The sequence below is a fragment of the Lissotriton vulgaris genome, chromosome 11, assembly GCF_964263255.1.
Source record: "Lissotriton vulgaris chromosome 11, aLisVul1.2, whole genome shotgun sequence".
Taxonomy (NCBI): Eukaryota; Metazoa; Chordata; class Amphibia; order Caudata; family Salamandridae; genus Lissotriton; species Lissotriton vulgaris.
This window is the reverse complement of record NC_141699.1, coordinates 353,984,406-353,997,809: the sequence shown is the minus strand read 5'-3', so window position 1 is coordinate 353,997,809 and position 13,404 is coordinate 353,984,406. Positions and strand designations below refer to the sequence as shown.

General features: G+C 44.0%; 1 protein-coding gene across 1 annotated transcript in view; it reads right to left on the bottom strand.

Annotated features, from left to right (window-relative positions):
- KCNIP3 (potassium voltage-gated channel interacting protein 3) overlaps window positions 1-13,404 on the bottom strand; it is a 783,111-nt gene that overhangs the window by 681,901 nt on the left and 87,806 nt on the right. The gene's annotated exons all lie outside the window — the stretch shown is intronic.

Genomic DNA, 13,404 nt, shown 5'->3' with positions numbered 1-13,404 from the left:
GGTCTGGAAGAAACGGAAATACTTGCCTCAGAAGACTTAATACATGGAAGCATGAGCTTACTGTTTGTGACACCTGCTCCTTTGTGTTTAAACTCTGCTCAATGCGCACCCCAAGATTCTTTACTGATGCCTTTGAGGCAGGGGGAGGCACCCATCTCCCTGGGCCTCCATTCTGGTGTTCACATCAAGGTGGCTTCTCCAAAGTACATAATCTCTGTTTTCCCGGCATTTAGTTGGAGATAGTTGACACTCATCCACTGAGATAATGCTAGCATGCCGGTAGAGAAGTTGGTCTGGGCTGTAATGGTGTGTTTATCAAAGGAGAAGGTAAACTGGGTGTCATCTGCATAGGATATTGGAAAAAATCCATATGTGCTCATAAGTTTGGCCAAGGGAGCTATGTAGATGTTGAATAAGGTAGGGCTTAAACAAGATACCTGCGGGACTCCCTTGGACAACTTACTGGACTTGGACATATATGCACCCAAGCTAACTGTCTGGGAGCGGTCAGAGAGGAAGCTGGTCATCCACTACAATGCCTTTCCTTTTAGCCCCGATTCCTCTAATCTTCTGAGCAGAATTTGATGGTTGACGGTGTCGAATGCCGTTGAGACGTCGAATAGCACCAGTAGGGTGGATTGTCCTTTTTCTAGTGCTAGCCTAATATTGTCCGTGACTGCCACTAGGGCTGCCTCCGTACTATATTTCGCCCTGAAGCCTGATTGTGACACATCCAGGCAATTTGACGCTTCAACATAAGCTGATAAATGCTTGTTGATATGTTTTTCCAGCATTTTGCTCAGGAGCAGTAGGAGGGATATAGGTAGCAAGTTAGATAGATCTTTCGAGAGAATCCTTGGTGTTTTTATGTAGTGGAATGACCTGCGCTGCCTTCCATTAAGAAGGTAAATGACCTTCCTTTAGTGATGCATTCAGAAGGGAACAGATAAGAGCAGACAGTTGTTTTGAGAGGCTCGCCAATATTTTGGCTTGTACAACATCAAGTGGGGTGCCTGATCTGACGGTATGTAATAAGGCTTTCAGCTCTTCACAAGTCAGGTGTCCCCTTTATGTCAGGGAGGTGTTTATATGTTGTGGCCAGTCTTGTATTGCCAGCTGTAATGATTTTATCATAGATGGCCTCTATTTTCTGCTCAAAGTATTCCCCGATAGTGTCACATAAGGCTTGGGAGGGGGGTTCTTCCAGATCACATGCTTTAGGGTTTGTGAAGGTCGTAAGGATCTGGTGCAATACTTTTGGGGCACTCCCTGCCTGGGTTAACTGCAAAGCGATGAACGTCTTCCGAGCGATTTTTATATTTTTGTGGTATTGGGCGAGGAGAGTCTTATATTTTTCTTTATCACCAATATCATGGGACCGTCTCCACCTCCTTTCAAGATTTTTGCAGTGTCCTTTCTCTATATGTAATTCAGCAGTAAACCAAGCTGCTTGAACCTGTCTTGACTTACCCATAGAGGTTTTCAAAGGTGCAAATTGATCAATAGCAGCTTTTGCTAATGCATTATAACGAGCTAACCCCCTCTTCTACCTTTTCGTGTTCCCCATCTCATGGTGCAAGAAAAACGGCTGAGAGGGCTTCAGAAGTGACTTTATGCCACTGTCTGAATTAATAGTAAGATTCAGAACCCGTCTTTTCTAGGCCTCTGGGTCCCCAGATCTTAAAATCAATGAAAGCGTGCTCTAAACAGCTGACTGTTCAGGGAGATTCACAGGTAATACGGGATGAATTTGTGAAAGTAATATCCAAAGTGTGGCCAGCTGTATGAGTGGGATCATCGTTGATCTTGGTTATATCTAGAGCTGCAAGGTCCGCGAGGAGAGCCATTGCTTCCGCATTGTCCACGCACTCACTGTGTATATTAAAATCTCCAAGTAGGAGAACGTTTTTGGTAGATATAACATGTGACACTATAAGTTCCACCAGCTTAGTAGACAAGTCCACAATGGGGCCTGGGGGTCGATAAACTAAAGCTCCCTTCCAGCTCAGCTGAGGGGTGAGATCTAAACGAAAAACAAGGAGCTCAATTTTTTCGTTACTTAGTTCCTCCAAAACATTAACTGTTGCCCAATCTCTATAGACCATGGCTATTCCTCCTCCCATTTTATATTGTCTATCTTGCCTTTGTAAGTTATAACCTTCGCGGAGTGCCACCGAAATTATAGGAGTGGAACTAGGCTTTAACCAAGTCTCGGTCAGAAAGCCTAGGTCCGGTTTCTCAGTCAAGCCAGTCCCATATTTCTAAGGTATGTTTCAGCAATGACCTAATGTTGCCAAGAAAGCTTTTCCACTCTTGTGATGTAGATATACTAGTATTGTTTAGCTTCCGTCCTAACTCCCTAGGACGGGTAGTCTTGGTAAGTGAATCGGCATGACATACAATAGAGTGCACAGAGTCACTGTCCAGGATTTGGAATCTGCATGCTCTGCATGTGAACTACATAGCTAGGGTTCTCCACACGTTTATGCAAATTACACCCTGCTTGTAAGTGCCCTCTCATCTTTATTAGGTCACTACTAATATATGCTGTCTTAGTACTTGTATCGGGAGGTGATGTTGAAAGAGCAGGTTGTCTGGCTCCTGGCGACGGAAGGGCGCGGACGGGCGCAGACGGGCTTGCCATTGGCACGCCTTCGGGGCGCAGCCGGCGCGCCCACTGCGCGCGTCCGCTGTGCGTCGTAGTGAGCATCAGGTTTTATGGAGGGAGCCGGGCCGCTAGTACGCAGACTTCCCCGCAAAACCGGAAATAGCTATAACTCGAGTCAGACTCGCAGTGGACCGGGGAGCAGCAATTAAACTATAACAAAGGTAGGAACAAGTTAATATGCCCAAAATAATTAATTAGTGTGCTGCTGGTTAAGTAAAATGTTAAACGTTTTAAAAAGTCTGTGCAAAGGATTTGTGCAAATAGGCAAAACAGTAATCAATCTTCAGCATTAGTCTCACTCGCGCATCAGCAATAACCTACTGCACAGTCTTCAACCATCTCACGTCTCGTTAACCCAGTACCTTGTACTCCTTACCCCTTTATCGCACTCTTGCAGGCAGGGTTGAATTGGAATCAAAAATAGGCCCAGGCACCCTATAAAAAGTGGACCACATTTGCGGATTGTGTCTTTTCGCAAAACACTGCTTTAGTGTTTTAAGTATTATGAAAATAATGAAGTTAGTTTCTCTAAAAGAGGAATGCTTTCTTATCTTCACTGATATCAAATAAAATGCAAATGTTGCCAGGGCTTTTTGTGCACGGATTAGTTTGCAATGGTGAACCACATCTGATTTTTAGTGAGGCCACTTCTTGCCAGGCCCCCTGCTCAATCTGTATACATTAATGGGTCGGTCCAGCAAGAGACTGGGAATGACACCTCCCCCCTTTGGTAAAAGGAAGGTGATACAGGCCCATCTGCTTCCGGAAAGGCCGCTCAGGCTCCCACTGGGCCGCTGACGCATCAGAACAGCACAACCACAGCCCAAATCGGCCACCACACTGGGTAAAAAAGCGTCCCACAAGTGCAACTCAGATGCCGATCCAGGACCCATTGCCCGAGTGCCCGCCTTACCGGTGTGACCCGGCTTGTAGATTCCTCATTTCTCCCTTTGTGATGCTTTTTAGGTTTTGCCTGGCGAAAAGATGCACTCTGCGCATCTTTTTTGCGCAGGCGAAAACCTATTGAGATATATACGGGAGACAGGAACGGCCTCCGTCTTTCATTGGCTAGCTCCATAAATGGAGGCTAGCCATTGGAAGACGGGCCTGTCCGTCAATGCCGGACCAGATTCGGGGGCGTTCCCGAGAATTTTTGGCTTTTGGCTACGTCACGCGACGTCAGCCAAAAGCCGGGAACGCCCCCGAATCTGGTCCGGCATTGCCGGTGTTCCTGCCTTCCTGCTTCTTCTCCGTGGTGACGTGTCGGGTCTCCTTCTCCGTGGGTCTCCTTCTCCATGGCTAAAGACTTTCAGGTAAGCGGTTTTGCCGGTAGGGTGGGCCAACTAGGACGCGCAGCTATTGGTGGAAAACGTAGGTGATCAAAGCTGAAGATGTAAATCGTTGCACTTCAGTAGTGCTTCCTTTATAAAATACACCTAGTTGTCATTTTCGTAACGGACAAAAAGTGAAAGTCGTGGAGAACTCTCACATCTGATTACTATATGCGGGGAGCTAATACTGTTCCACGCCTTACCACATGGTCACTCTGTTTCTGATTCGAATTTTGCCACAGGTGTTGGCTCTATAACCGAACAATACCGATTCAACGATGGCTGACTTCTTAACTTACTTTACAGCAAGGTAAAACAACTATTAATGAACAAGTGGAACATCACCTGCATAACACACAAAAGAGAGAGAGTGTGTTAGATATTTGTGTCACAAACGGGGAAACCCGAAAGGCGCAAATTAGAAATTGTCGCTAAAATATTCACGTGGGCTCAAGGTTCTAAATATTTCACTGAACACTCACACGGGTGCACAAACCAGTGATGCCAATAGATATCTCCCCGAATTCCGGCGAGGTCTTCCAATCCCAGCAACAACATTAGATTGAGCAAAGATTGATTACTATTAAAATATTGGCTGCCTAAAATCCGGGATGTGTCTTTTATGTCTATCCCGGTATGCTCTGCTCTATCGCACGCTGACCCCGGAAGGAAATAAACGAAAGTGGGCGTGTTCTTCTGCAGGAGGCGGCTGAAGGGTTTGTTGCCCAGGAGAGCCCTGGTCTGACTGTTGCGCGCGTTCGGAGTGACTTGTACTGGAAGCGAAGGCGGCGCGCGGTACTTCCATTTGCACGTGAGAGCACCAGACAGAACCCAGCGGACCTTCTGTGTTTTCGCATACCTGCAGTTGAGAGCAGTGATCATGTCCCGTAGACGGCATGCCGAGGACAGTGACGGCGAGTAGCGGCACCGAGTTCAATAGCGATGGTCGCTGCCCCTAGTTAGACAAATATATCTAGTAGCGGACTTCTAACCACTTGAAGAGCGCCCCTTCTTAGGCGCTTGCTGCTTCTCTTGCTGCGCAGAGCCCTCGCTGTCTCACCAGCCCCTTACTGCCCTTTTCAGCACAACCCTCTTACCTACTCCCATTTTCTTGCGAGCCCTCACTGTCTTCCTTCTTATCCAAGCCTTCGCTGCCCCTCGGATGCTTGCAGCTCCCACATCCATTTCCTTACCTCCACTTTTGTTTGTGGATCACTCGCTGCATCCCATTAGCTTGTAGAGGTCTCACTGCCGTCCCGCCCCCTTGCTGTCCTTACTGGGTCTTCATGACCCTCATTTGCCCCCCCCCCCCCTTTTCCCCACTGATCTTTGTTTCAAATATCTGTTATGGCTCTTAACACTGAACGAGTGTCGCTCCGAGACTGGGATTACATAGGGACCTTTAGAGGCTCTAAACACGTAAGATTTTGGTGCCCCATATATTTCTAATTCAAAAAATAATCAATAACTTGTAAACTAACATTTTATTATTTCACAATGAAATAAAACTTCGAGTAAGATGGATAAAGTTTGTTTTTGTATACTTCCACTTTATAGGTTCAGCCCCCCTTCACCACCTGCTTCCGCCTTCTTTACCCACTGTAGTAATTTTCTCTTCACCATGTTTTCTTTACTTTTTTGAGTCCCTGCTCCTCCCCCCTTCTTTACACACACCTCCCCTTGCCCCTCCTTCTGTGCCCTCCCGCTCCACGCGGTGCACTCTACCTGCCCGCCCCTCCCTCCTCGGCAGGGGTGCCCTCGGGGGAGGGGTCCCTGCCAGGCTGTGGTGATCCTGGGGGTGCCCAGTCCCGCCGGTGATGCTTCATTGAGCTGTAATGAACGTGGCACTGCGCCCCACCCGGGCCTGCACGCACCGGGGCACCAGGGTGGGCGTGGCCTCACTTCCCAGGTGTATTGTTGTGGTGACAATGCACCTGGTGACGAGAAAAAAGGGGGGTCCCAAAACGTGTTTTTCCCATGTTAATTTCCATAGGGCGGTTGGCCTCACTTTTAGCTCGAACGGCTGAATGGATTTGCACGAAACTTGGCAAAATTCTAGGGACTGTTAGCCCGATGTGCCTTTGCTAGGTCTCAATATATGTGCTCCAGTGGATTTTGAGTAATTTAGGTTCAAAAAAAAGATATATATCTGGGCGGAGCCTAACCACACATCTGATCTGATTGGCTGTCAGCACTTCATCCAAGAAGTGTTGGCAGCCATCTTGGGACCAATATACATGATAGCACCTCATTAAAAAGCATTGTAGTTAATAGAGGGTTTTAGGACTTTGGTCCCATGCCCCGCCCCTCCGTTTTTTGCTTCCCACTTAAATCCCTGCATTACCTGTACTCTTTATGTGGTGGAAGAAAGCCTGAGCCTGGCTGGGACAGTTAAGTCATGGATCTCTTTCTTTTTTGGTGACCAGTCTCTGCTGGTGAAGGTGTGTCCTTCCTTCTCTGACTTGTATCTACTGAGATTGGGTCACCCTTTCCACCCAGCTGGAGTACATGCTTCCGGCACCTGGGGGTGCCAGAGAGCTCAGGATATTCTGACAACAATGAGCTAGCAGTGCAACTTGAGGGTGAAGGTGGAGAGTGAACCTCAGGCATGACTGTCTCTGGGACGTTTTCAGCTAGGGGAGGAACAGAGGGCTAACCCAAACTGGGATGAAAATGGACATTCACCGGCTTTTGACGCCCATGCCTGACAAATACTTGTTGTGTTGACTGGGATGACTCTTGTTTGTATTTACTGGAAATATTCATGGTGCAAATTAGATCGTCTAGGAATTGACCATAAAGTACCATGTAGTGATCCGTGGGCACAGATTTAAAATAATTTGAATAGGTTTTTTAACATAACATAAAATAGTACCAAAAAGGTCTGAAACAACTGTGTTGTGGCCACGTTTAATTACACATCTTCTGGTAGACTTTCTAGCAACAATGGCAATGTAATGTACCCCAAGATGTATGGTGTGTTTCAAAATGTAAGGAGACAAAAGTGACCATGTCACAAACTCCTCATTCCAGACATTTTATAAAAGACACTAAACATTAATTATCATCAAAGATATTAGCCTGTGATATAAATACAACGAAAGTAATAGTTTATGGCCATTGTAGAAAATATCTAACTTTTATCCTGGAAGGGACCAGCTTGGCTCATGTGGAATATTTCGTGATTTTGGATATTTTATTTCCTATATTGGGAAGAAAGAATAAATACAAGCCCATGATTTATGGAGGCTACTTCTGCGACTCGCACACTATCTGGACTGAGGGAAGACATGAAAGCTGATGCTAATTAACTTTGTGGCTAAAGAGTAAGAGAACATTGTCATATTGAGCCCTATAAGTAGGGCATTGTCCCTGTGATCGCACTATTTCATTTGCTCATTTAAGGATGAGTTCGGATAGAAACAGAAAAAGATTTATGAACTTTCCTGAGGGATATAGAGGAAAATCTAACATTAATCTCTGACGTAATTTAATGAAAACACATGTATTTCAATGCAATTATTGAAAGTATATCCCTATCCGAGAAGGATGATATTGAGAGTCCACCAATGTGGAGAAGCTCTTATGACTCAAGATACCCATCAACAAGGTTCAGAATAATGTTTGGTTGTGTATGCATGAGAATCGGGGGAAAATTTGTGCCACCGTGCGGAAATGGGTCTGCACTACAGAAATTAATGAGGATGCATCCGGTAATATAAACTATCCACTGAAATTACTATGTCCATTCTATCCAAAAGAAACTGTTGCCTAGAACTCCTTGTTTTTTAAGAATGCCATATATCAATGGTGACTTTCGGAAGGTTTGCACTACTGCCATAGATCTCAACGTTAAAGGGGCCATCCGGTGTTGCAAAAAAAGTTCTGTTTGCCTACTCCTGCACTGCTAATGATCACCAATAATACACCATTCTAGAACGTTGCTTTGTTAGAGGATGACAGCCAGGGTTTTGAGATGTATTGTGATATCATTCACTGGATGGCCCTTTTCAGCGTTAACAGTTTAGTAAATGGGTACCGATGACTATTGTTATGTTGGACGCTACAGTGGAGTTCCACGCCTCCACGTAGCACCTGACTGCCGTGTTGCTGCCCCTCCCCCCATACGAGGTACACGATGCTGGAAGGCGCTGGCGTTTGCTTCCCGTAGTGGAGAGAAAGCGGCAGTTTCGAAGGAGGCTTTTTCTCGATGCTCGTGCAACGCTGAGGGAGTCATGCTGAAGGAGCCACGCTGCTTTCACTGAGGTAGAGAATGGCGGCTCTACAGTGAACATTTTTCTGTTTACTAAAACGGCTTCAAGCATTCTGAGAGGAGCTTACAGCTGCATTTGTGAAAAACGCGGTAGGAGCAGAGGAGACACGCTGTGCACTGTGTCAGCAACTAGAAGCTGGCTGCTCTCGTTTAAACACGTTCGCTTTGGAAAGTAATTGCGATTTGATGATGGTTTTTTCCTTTTTTTCTTACAAATGCCCTGACTCGAGTTGCGGAGCAGGGCTGAATTAGGCTGAGATCATTACGCCGCCTCTTTGAGGAAGTGAATGGTGGCTCCTACTGAAAACTCTTAGCATTTTTGAGGGGAATACATACGAAGATTGTCTAAGACTGTTAAATATTGTGAAATACGAAAGGAGCAGAGAAGGCACACTTTGTTTTGTTTTGTGTCAGCAGTCAGCAGTGGCAGTGGCTGGACTTTCCTAAAAATACTTAAAGGAGCTATCGTTTGGAAAAGAACACTGAATATCGAAAGTTTGTAGAAAAATAAAAGGAACAGAAGAGCAGAGGAGTAGGATTAACCAGGTGGATATAGGTGTACACAAGCTGTGTGCACAAGAGCTTGTAAGTCTACTTAAAAACATTTATACTGTTGCTTGAAGGGAAACAGAAGTCAAAGGGGTTTTTTGTAAGTCTCTGCAATCTCTGCAATATCTTTAACCCGTGAAGAATCGAGCTACTGCTGGTATGGGGAAGATTTTAAATGCGCGCAAAGCAAAGCAACGCCGACAGCAGGCAAAAGAGGCTGAGGCTTCGGCTAAATTAACAGATGGAGGCATTATAAAGGCGGTGGATTCAGTGCATTCATCGGACTGCTCAGAGACAGAGGATGTATTAACAGAAGATCTATTGCATCTGAGTATGGGGGACAAAGTTGCCGATTTCCAGAATGGTGATAAATCCGATACTCTTGCTTCTCCTCAGCCTCTCGCACAACCACCCCCTCCGCCCAAACAATTTCCCCTGTTTGTTAAAAAAACTCCTTCGCTTGTGCCCAACAATATGACCTCGGAAACTGTTGCAAATGTGACAATAACCCAGAATCATACAGTTTGTACAAGGGATTCAAGTCTGGCAGTTAGCTCCTCTATAATTTCAGCTTCGTCTGCACAACTTGGCTCAGCAGTATTCACTTCAACTGTTGATTCACTGAACTCTGGTGCTTTAGGAAAAGAGGATTTAATGAGTACAGTATCCCAATCTTCATCTGTATCTGATAGAAATCTAGTTGCAGAGGTGGGAGGCTCCACGGCCCCTGTACTAGAGATGGATACGGAAACAGAAGGAGAGATGAAGATGTCCGTAAAAGACATGCTAAACTTAATATTGGATGAACTAAGAGAGATCAAGAGATCACAAAACGTGGAGCTGTCTGCAATCCATCAGAGGTTGGATAAAATGGATAAAATTGAAGAGCTAGTGTCCACTTTTCCAGCTCGTCTAACTGAAGCAGAGGAAAGGATTTCCTCTCTTGAGGATCAAATGGTTGCAGTAATGAAAGAAACTGTAGACGTATCCAAAACTTCTAGGGCTCTGGAGAATAAGCTGGATGATTTGGAGAATTACAATAGAAGATCCAACCTACGCATAGTGGGGGTCCCCGAAGGAATTGAGGGGTCAGATATGCTTCAATGGGTTTCTACATTTCTCCAACAGGGGGTGATTCCGGAACACAAAGGAGATTTAACGATCACCAGAGCCCACCGAGTTCCTGCACACCTCCCCTCGAACTCCACGCTACCTCGGACTATCCTCATTAACTTTGCCGATGTTAGGGTTAAGGAGCAAATTCTATCCAGAGCAATTCGACAGAGACAGTTTCCGGTGAATGTCACAGTGAAATGCCGGATTTTCTCAGATATGTCTGCAGCAGCAGCAAGACGAAGGAAAGAATTTGTTAAAATTCTTCATCTTTTCAAAGCCCATGGGGCACAAGCAATGATAGCTCAGCAGTCAAAACTTAGAGTGCTCTTTAAAGGTAAATTCTATATGCTATCAGATGTAGAGGCAGCACAGGAGCTATTACATGGAATTCAAAATGGCTAAATTCGGACATGAGATATTTGGATTTTCTTTTCAATCGTTTTTTCTCTCCACTGGATGATGTATTTCATACACTATGTTGGGGTGGGGGTAGGACAGGGCAGGAAGGTTGAAGAGGTGTATCAACACAACATCTCAAATGGAAGGGAGAGGTTCCTGTGGCGTGCGTGGGAGGAGGGAGGTAGAGCGAGGAGGGTGCCACAGATGGAGGAAGAGGGAGGGGGGTGAAAATAGTAAAAAAATACAGTTCTTGGCACAATTCTATTTTTTATGTTCACTTTTTGGTCTGCTTGCTGAAGATACAAGTAGTTTTTTTGATGGACTCAGAACCGAGTGTACTTTGTTTAAAAAAAAGGGTATGATATGCAAAGAGGGAGTAATCTTTTTAGAAAACTTTAGTAAACACTATTAGAATGGTTAAAAATGGTATAAAAATTGTTTCGTTCAACGTGAACGGTCTCAATAATAAAAAAAAAATGCGGGCAATAGAGAAATGGGTCTTAACTGAAAATCCTGCAGTTATTCTCTTTCAAGAAACACACATCCCTCTTTCAAAAGTTGACAATTTTTCTATGTTTAAAGGGTGGGCCTCGTATCGGGGGTTCTCCTTTTTTTCTGAGTCACAAAGGGGAGTAGCACTATTCATTAATAAGAATATGGAGTTAGAGATTTTGCAATCCAAGGCAGGGAGCCGGGGTCGATGGTGTTGGGCAACATGTAAATTCAAGAATAGGCCTTCCCCTATCACATTTGTAAGCTTTTATGCTCCAATTAACAATAAGTCGGAAATCTATGAGGAAATGTTTCAGTCTCTTTTGTTGGTTGGAGGAGATATTGTGATTGGGGGGGGACTTTAATATACTTATGGACCTGAACTTAGATTCTAGCACGGGTGGTAAAAAACAATTGAAACCTAAAGCATTTAAGTCCATTTCGAATAACGTAAGGACTTTAGATCTTGTTGATCCGTGGCGATCTATAAATCCCCATAAAAGAGAGTATACTTGTTGGTCGGGAAGACATAGGTCATTTTCTCGTATCGATTTTTTCCTGACCTCCTCAAAATTTAAGAATAGCTATCAAAGAATTCTACATACCGGCTTCTCCGACCATGCATTGTTAGCATTAGAATTGATGTTTGAGGAGAGCACAAATGCGGTAAAACGCTGGGTGTTTAATAAATCATACCTGGCTGATGTAACACGGGTGACCCTATTGAAAAATGAGATTAATGACTTTATTGAACGAAATATGGGAACTGCTCCTATTCATGTGGTATGGGACTCACTTAAGGCGTTTATCCGGGGGCTTGCTATTGGAAGGGATGCGCGGGAATCAGCTGCTTTTAGGGATACAAAGAATTTACTACAGAAGAATATCCAGGATCTGGTAGAACAAATGTATCATAATCCATCTGCCAGGCTAAACAATGAATTAAATGCTGCAAAACGTGAACTGAGCTCACATTATTTTGAGAGAAGTGAGGAAATTTTCTGTAGGCAAGCCCAAAAAACATACGAACACAGCAATTTTACGGGTAAATTTCTGGCATGGCAGGTCAAAGAACAAGCGGCAGCTAATCTAATTCATTCTCTTAAATCTCCAATTAATGATACTGATACCTCAGATGCAGCAGAGATAGGACAGATTATGTTGTCTCACTACGAGAAAATTTATACTTCGTACCATATTACGGATCAAAACAGATTAAACAATTTTTTAGACAAGCATAATCTTCCCACTCTCTCTCAGATGGACCAAGCAGCAATGGCATCTTCATTTTCGGAGGATGAACTAAAAGCTGTAGTTAAATCTCTGCCACATGGTAAGGCATGTGGACCAGACGGTTTCCCTGCAGAATTCTTTGTTATATTTTTCACCTCCCTATCTAAACTATTACTTTTATTATCCAATTCCATGTTGGAAGGTGGCTCAATCCCACCATCATTCTATGATGGGACTGTGGTTAGTTTTTTGAAAAAAGGGAAGGAAGCAAATGATCCTAACTCATATAGACCCATTACTTTGTTAAATTCGGACTATAAAATCATTACTAAATTACTCTCATTACGTTTTAATCATATTTCTTCGCAACTGATTCATTCAGACCAAAATGGTTTTATCTCAGGTCGACAACTCATCACTAATACTCACTATTTGGTTGAGGCCTTAGATTATTTTGAAACATGTAAGGTGCCGGCTTTAGTTTTTCTTTTAGATGCAGAAAAGGCTTTTGATTTGGTGGTCTGGGATACACTTTTTCTTATTTTACAATTTTTTGGAATCCCCTCACAAATTATAACCTTAGTCAAAAATCTGTATCACGGTGCAAAAGCCCATGTGCTTATTAACAAATCCATGGTGGGTTCAATTTCAGTGCAAAGAGGGACAAGGCAGGGATGTCCATTGTCCCCTGTTCTCTTTGCTTTCTTCATAGAACCACTGGCGGCAGCAATCCGGAATTCTATAGATATCCTTCCACCTATGGCCTCTATGGATAAAATCAAATTATATGCAGATGACATAATGCTTCTTCTTAAACCGGAGATGCATTCGCAAGCACGGGCGCTTTCTGTTTTTGCTGAATTTGAAGCACTTGGAGGGTATCGAATCAATAGGAGGAAAACCGAGATCTTAATCTGTGGTAGTATAACCCCTGAACTACACCCGGATTTTCAAAACTGTATTAATAATAGACCCAAAAGATATTTGGGTGTCTATTTTATGCCATCTGTAAGTGAATTGTACTTTTTGAATTTTGAACCCTTAATAAAAAAAGTTCGCGATCTGTTTTCACGATGGAATACCCTACCTTTGTCCATTCTAGGCCGGGTGGCATTAATTAAGATGTCGGTTCTCCCCCTATTTCATTTTTTGTTTTCCACTATCCCATGTTCATTACCGGGCTTTTTTTTTTCGAAAATCGAATCGATGTTCTCAGCTTTTGTCTGGGCTAAAAAGACACCTCGAATTGCCATAAATACTCTATACGAAGAAAAAGAACAAGGAGGTCTCGGTCTCCCAAACCTTAGAGATTACTACTTTGCTTATTTTGCACAGTATCTCTC